Raw genomic sequence first — 7,316 nt, 5'->3', positions numbered from 1 at the left:
TTAAATTAGTATTCCCCTGATGCAGGAAAGTGGAATTTCCAACCTCTGTCCCTCTCGAGGCTGCAGTTTTACGAGCAGCTCTGAAGAGCAAGGTTTTCCTGCCTGTTAGTAAGCCTTAGGTGGTCTTTTCACTTGGCGGTGAGCTGGCCTTTTGAAAGCATGTGCGTGTGAGCTGGCTAGCAAGCGCGTGGCTCGAAGCCAGCCCTGTCTGCTACTGCTGCTTCGATCAAACCAGTCAGATGCATCCAAGGGAACTGGGATTATCAGGATAAACTGGGATGTGGTGGGGATGTGCATCCATGACAAGCTATGCACTGCCCTGATGAAAATCTGTAAAAGCACCTCATTTTACCAAACCACACCTTGTGTTGGGAGCTCCATTGGAGGGTGGGGAGCTAGTGAATGTATTTTGAAGTGGCAATGGTAGCAGAGGGAATTTTTTGTCAAATTAGCACCTAGGTAGAAGGAAGCAGTCCTGAAGAAACGCTGTCCTTGTTGAAGATGCTCGGCACGTGTCTAGCAGGAGGAGCTGCTTCAGCTTGGGACTCAGTGCCAGGCTTGGGTTTGTTTATTCTTGAAGCTATGGTTGCTGACTGATAAAACACCACTGGATGGGGGGAAAAAACCACACAGAAGTGGTTTTTAATCCTTTTCCATCCTGAAATCCTGGGGGCAAGAGGACACCCAACGTCAGGAGGTGGCGCTCCTCCCTCTGCAGATGGTGTGCGGGACAATTGTCCCCAAGGGCTTGCTGGTGGGGCTGGCCTGGAGAAAAAGCCCTGCTTAGCTGAGGCCAGGTCACCCGGGCTATGTGGTCCCTCTCGGCCCCTCTGAGGGCTCCCTGAAGCCCCGCGATGCCGCCCGGGCACTTTGCTGGGGAGCTCCTGGGATCCAGGCTTGGGAGGTCCCCGCCAAGCCGTGCAGGTGGGGGGGTGAAGCTGGGGGACACCGAGCTGGCTTCAGCAAAGCTTCCCGCTCCCAACGCCTGGGTCTGCCCGGCAGCCCTCATCCCCTCAGCCTTCCCACTCCTGCAGAGCATCCATCCTCTGTTTTGGGGACAGTCCCCAGTGCAATAGGCAGCAATCAGTGCAGGTCACACATCAGTCCAGCAGCTCCTGAAAGCCCAGAAGCAGGTTTTAGGCTGGCTTATGTTTTTTTTTTAAACCACCTTGTCTTAACATTGAGCTTTTTCTCTTCAGCGTGGTCATCTTGCCCCTCGCAGCTCCCCGAGTGCTGTGGTGGCGCTGCTTGAGTGCATCTTCCCCGCTCCAAAATGGCCAACGGCATCCCTGTCCGCTCAGAAAAGATCCCGCACCCCGGTGATGCTCAGACCAAACCGAGAGCCGCGGGAGGACAGGCACAGCCCTGACCCCACCGAAATAGCACCGGGCACCGTGGGAACGTGTCCCGTCCCAGCTGGTGCTGGGACGGCCGCGGCTGGGAAGCGGGGCTGGGTTTCACCCCCAGCACCCGGTGCTCCCCAGCTGCCAGTGGCGCAGGGGCTGGGACCTGGCGCTCCCAGGGTGTGGGACGCCGCTTTTCCAGCCTTCCCGGGGTGCATCTGGCTTCGGCGCACCCTCTTTCCCTCATCGGAGATGAAACGAGATGCAGCTGCAACGCTGGAGCAGAGACTTTAGAAGCGTGTGAGGATGCCTGTGGGGGGAAAAAAAAAGCAGGTTCAAGTCGGAGGTCTTGGCTCCCGCAATCAGCTTCACAAGTAGCCCAGCTGACACCCCTGCCTCCCGCCCCAGCCCCTGCCTTTGATCCCAGTGACAGGCAGGGAGCTTCAAATATGCTTGATGGGGGAGAGGGGCTGACGAAGGCGCCCCGGGGGAGCTGTGGCCGGGTTCACACGCTGTGCGGCGGCTTTTCTGCCGGAGCAGCTCCGCTGGGCTTTTCCAAGCGCGGCGTGTGTTTGATTTGCAGCCTCCCCGGCCTGAGGACTGCTTTCGTACCTGACAACTCTCTGGCTTCTCATCAACCCTTAGAAGTGCCTGCAGGACCCCAGGGAGAAAGGATGCGGTGGGGATATGGGTCCACGCAGAGGTCAGGCCCTCCCTGCGTGGGGCGAGGGGGTGGTGGGCAGCCCTGCTCCGGGACCACAGCCCTGTGGGCACTCCCCATGCCAAGGCAAAGCCAAAGCCAAAGCTCCCCCATCCCCATGGCCACCACGGCCTCCCCGCCATTGGGTGTCAGCGGTCCCGGTGCAGTGCTGCTCCCCAGCCAGGCAGAGGGCTTACGGAAGCCCACGTGAGTTTTGGGAAGTCTTCTCATCCCCCCCTGCAGCGCGGCGCTGGGGAATCACATGTTTGTGCGGCGGCCGCCGGGCACAACGGGGAAGACTAAATTTATCTCCTACTGCCTCCCAACTTCCCCAAAACACAGTGCGGGGCTGCCCTCCCTTCCCGGAGGGGACAGCCGCTGTGCCGGGGTCCCCGGGGCCCCCAGGTGCCACTCAAGAGGCAGCACCGGGGCTCAGCCCCCTGCCAGCCCCAAAGCAACGCGATGCCAGGCAGCACTCTTGGTAGCAGGCGCGGCACAGAATTCAAACTCAAGGATTGAAGCGGGAAAAGACGTATGCCCAGATCCAGCCTGGTGCCCTAAGGGACACGGGGACACCTCTCAGAGGCTGTCACCAGGCTCAGGCATCACTTCACACCCAGCTGCCATGTCACAGGGCTTATATTTTTTAACTCCTTTATTGACACCAGTGGTGGTAGAGACTGAATTAAGCCAACAATGGCCATTCCCGCTGTGCGCGGCTGTGTGTATGGCTGGTGGGAGAGGCTCCCCCTGCGCGCATCCTCCTGCAGAGACGAATCGCCCCCCAGCTTTATGGCCGGAGCTGTCTGCCGTGCACTCTGCTCCTATCCGCCACTGCGGTCGAGGGCTGGATGGAAACCAAAGTTCATTTTTCCCCTTGGGAATCAGCCAGTAACCGGGGCCCTGGCAGGCTGGGTCGGCGAGGAGCTGTTGATGGCGGGAGGTATTTATAATCTTTGTTTGGTTCCAGCAAGGCTGGACGCCCACTCCCGCTTCCCTCCATACAATAAGATCAAACAGCTCTGGGACATTTCCTCGCTCCTCGCAGATGAAATCCCTGCATCTGCCGCCCCACTCCGCCCTGCCCGGGGCTGCAGCCTCTTCCTTCGCTTGAAGACCTGGGGGGTTGCTGCTGCTGTTTCTTCTGCCCTGAAATGGGGGATTTCCTCATTTTTCCCACCCTCCTCCATTTTCGAAGCTCATGGGTGAGGGGTGCAGGGGGACCAGGACTGTGGCACCTTCCCCGCCTTGGCTTCATCCCCTCTCCCACTTCCAAGGGACCTCGGTGAGGACACATGCCACATCTGATGGCTCCCGTGCAGGGCATGCAGGCTGTGCCCATGGATGTCAATGCAGCCGGGGCGAGAAAGCAGGAGTATGCCTGCTCCTGGCAAGGGGATGATAGGAAGATGCCCAAAAAGGAGTTTATTTCTCTGTCCCATACCTCCCTCCTCTTCCTTGGTGCCCGGCCCTGGTGACGAGCAGGAATAAGGGGAGGGTGAGGTCCTAGAAGTGCAGTACGGCTGCGCTGGGTGGGTTGTCTGTGTCACCAGTGATGCATAGGGGGTGACATCCTTGCCATGGACACCTGCTGCTGCTGACCCCATCCCAGCCACGGGCCCTTGCCATGCTGCCGCATTGGGGGTCTGCGCAGACCCTTTGCCCACAAGCCATTTTGCTCTGGGGATCCCTCCTGGGGGCTCACCCGTGGGAGACCACTGCCGCCACTGCCGGGGATGCAGGAGGGACAGCGTGCAGCAGCCCTGGAGAGGTGACACTGAGCACCAGCAAAGGCTGACTGTCCCCCAGGCTCTGCTTGGGGTGGAGCGGGAGCATTCCCCCAGCACCAGGCCACCAGCAAGTGAGAGGGGCTTCCCTGTGGGGCAGGAGCAGACCCCAGGGATGCCAGCCGGTCGGAGGGAGCTGCAGCTGGCCACATCCCAAGCCGGGCTGTGCTGTCCTGTCCGTCTCCTGAGCACGTTCCCGCTCCCCTCTCCCAGCAAGTGCCTTCCCCAGGTGTCCCCAGTGCCGGGGGCTGCTGGCGCGGCGGGGGGCCCGGCTGCGGGCAGGGGCTGCAGCTGCTTTTCATGTCCCCCCCGCCCCCGGCCTGGCTCACGCTCGCTCTTTCAGCAGGTCCCTGTGATCTCGGGGGTAATTACGAGTGTCAGGTTCGGGGCAGCCAAGAGGGGATTTTGGAGGGGGGAGGTGGCAGGGAACAGTGGGGGGACGGCAAGGGGCCGGGAAAGGCACTAGTGGGATTTCGGTGCTGTTTCACCTCGGTCCAGCCCTGCTCCGTGTCGAGGTGCCGCAGCAGCCCTTTGCCCCACGCAGTCGGGTGCCGGCTCCCTGTTTCAGGGTCTGCAGCTTCCCCCTTGCAACCATACGCAGTGCCTGCGGAGACCGGGATGATCCAGCTCCGTTAATCACAGCTCCTTGTGCATAGCCTGGCCCCCTCCTTTGCTGTGCACACGTGCCGGCCAGGACTGGGGAGGGAGCATGAGGATACGAAAGCTGCAGCCCCAAAGCAGTTCCCTTCCCTTGAAGACACATCTTTTCCCCTCCATCGCATGCTGCTTTGCTTCTTGCACCCCAGAGTGAGCTGGACCTTCACAGCATCTCCTTCTGGAGCACGCTGGCATGTCAGGCTGCACTTGGAAGGCCAAAATGCACACATCCTCCGCTCCAAGCCTTCGGCATCCCTTCTTCAATCCGAGCCTTCCTTCCAAAGGGAAACCCTAGGTAAGGCCCCCCATGCCTCCCTCCTCCTCCTTGCCCCGGGGTGCTGAGCCAGGTCTCCCCGGGGTGGGGGCATGGGACGGGTGCCAGGGGCTCAGCCGCCAGAGGAAATGGGGGAGACGGCGGCGAGGCAGGGACCCAGGTGCGAACCTGTGCAGGTAGCAGGGCCGTGACTCAGCCATCCGAGAGAAAGTGCCGCGGTGCCGCAGCCGCCGGCACAGCTGCGGCCGGGAGGGCTCCGACGGGGAAACCAGACAAGCCACCAGCCTCGCCGCTCACCAGCGTTTTCCTCCAGCAACCATGCTTGGCTGCCCTGGGGCCGTTGGGGTGCAGGAGTGCTGAGCTTCCAATTTGATTCCATAGGGCAAAGCACCTCTTTCTCTTGGAGCCCTGAGAGAGGTGTGTACCCCAAAGCTTTTCCTCCCCTCCAGCCAGCCTAATGTCAGAGTCCAATGGGGTCCAACCATGGAGACCCTTTCTCCTTGTAGGCAACCTTCCCTCTTCCTCCTCTTTCTCTGCAAAGAGTTAAATCTCTCTCTTCAATTCAGCACTTTTCCCCTCCCTCCCGCCCCCGGGCTAATGTTTAACCGAGCCCAGTGCTAATTAAATATCGATGACCTCAGGCAGGTTTTGTTATCATCTGGAAACACCTGATGCATGTGTCACCAGCAAGAGTTTTTCTCAAGTACACCAGCAACCCTTGAACTTGTGTTGGCTTTTCCCTTCCCACCCCGCCGCCAGCCACCCCGGCCTGCAGGCACCAGGGCTGGCAGTTGAGGCTTTGCTGGCTACAGAGTGGCTCGTGTGGGCTCCTCATCACCACTCCTAATTGCAGGGGACAAGCGCAGTGGGAAGGGAGGGTGTATTCCTCCTCCCCTCTCCCAAAGCGGGGCCATTGCTGCCCTCCTCCACCACCTGGCAGGCTCAGCTTGAACTTGGTGGACCTTCCTCTTCTGGGCTGAACTTGTGCTTTCCCACCCCATGTGAGTGTGGGGATGGCCCGGCTGGGAGCTCAGCTCTCCAAAATATCTCCTGGGCTTTCCCAGGGGAGCGGCAAAGCCCCACAAGGAGAGGGACACCCTGCCCCCTCTTCTGCAGACCTGGGGCAACATCACCAGGCTGAGCAGGCTGGAGCTGAAACCCTTGAGGGCTGTGATGGAGAACAGGATAGAGAAAAAGGGGGCAAAAAAGAAAGACAGCAAGAAAGGGGAGGCTGGGAGGGAATTGGAGATGTTCTCAGAGGGGGTTATGGGAGATAAGATGGACTTTTACAGGGGCAGAGCCATATCCTAGATGGGTTGGGGACAACTGGCCCCCTGAGCTGGGTGCGTGGAAGCAGAGGGGACTCCTCAGGAATTGCACAGCGGCTGAGGTTTCCTGCCAGCTCCGCCAGCCTTGCGAACAGCCTCCGAGTCTCGCTGCTCAAGGAGGTCTCTCAGCCCTGCAAAAATTCTTGGTGCTGGTTTTCTTTGCAGAGAAGAGCAGAGGCTTTGCTGACATCATTTTCACACTCCATGGTATAAATAGCCAACCTGAAAAACAAAGGAAAACTCCCCACGAAGACCATGTAAGGCAGAGCTACATTCGCACCATTTATTTATTCGCTCACTGTAGCTATTTCCTGCCTCTGTTGGTCAGAGACCTCCTGTGTTGGCCAAAAGTCAGCTTTTCCTCCCTCGACGGGAATTTACAGATCAGCAGCACCACTGGTAACCAGGGGATTACAACCTCCTGGCCCTGGCAGGACAGACTCACGCCTACAGTTGGCCTCAGTCCCACCAGTTGCTCCAAGGTCCTATGCATCTGCTGGGCATCTACAGGGTAGGGCAGTGGTCATCTCCCCTTGGAGCAGCAAGGTCAGGGCTAAGGCTGGAGGGATCAGTAGGGCTGGAGGGACCAGTAAGGCTGGAGGGATCAGTAAGGCTCCAGACAGCATCCTGCTCCAGCTTTGCTCTGCAAGGCTGGCGTTTGCTGGGTGTTGCAGCAGGCAGGACCTCTTTGAGCTCGTCCATCTCTAGGACATCTCTTGTGTTGCATCACCTCCAAGACACCCACAGCCCCAGTGGGAAGCAGATGCCCCATTAAAGGGGGGCACGGTGGCATGGTTTCCAGGCCATAAAGCCAAGGGGGATGTCACTCAGGTGATTTTTGTCGCCCAGAGTCAGTTTTTGCTGCCCCCCAAGCTGCAGGTCCCTGCCATCTGAGGCGAAGGGAGCACTCGGTTAGGGGTGAGCGAGCACCTGCGAGCAGGAGGGCAGCGCAGACACCCGCACGTGCACAGACCTGGCTTGTTCAACAAGCTGGAGCGAGGCTACAGATGCATCTTCTTCGGGCTCCAGCTGCACTCCCGCTCTGCAGCTCCTTCCCAGTGCTTGTCGCTGCCTCCAGACCTGCCAGCAGATCGGTCTGTGCATGTGCTTCCTAGCTTGCTTCAGGCACTGTCAGCCAGGCTCGCTCAGGCCCCTTCTTCCCTTGCCTCAGCTGCACCGGCTGGCTTTGCACGAAGCAAAGCGGGCAATGCTTCCCCCCATGGCTCC

Source organism: Gymnogyps californianus, chromosome 1 (genome assembly GCF_018139145.2).
Source record: "Gymnogyps californianus isolate 813 chromosome 1, ASM1813914v2, whole genome shotgun sequence".
Classification (NCBI taxonomy): Eukaryota; Metazoa; Chordata; class Aves; order Accipitriformes; family Cathartidae; genus Gymnogyps; species Gymnogyps californianus.
Note: the sequence above shows the minus strand (reverse complement) of the source record.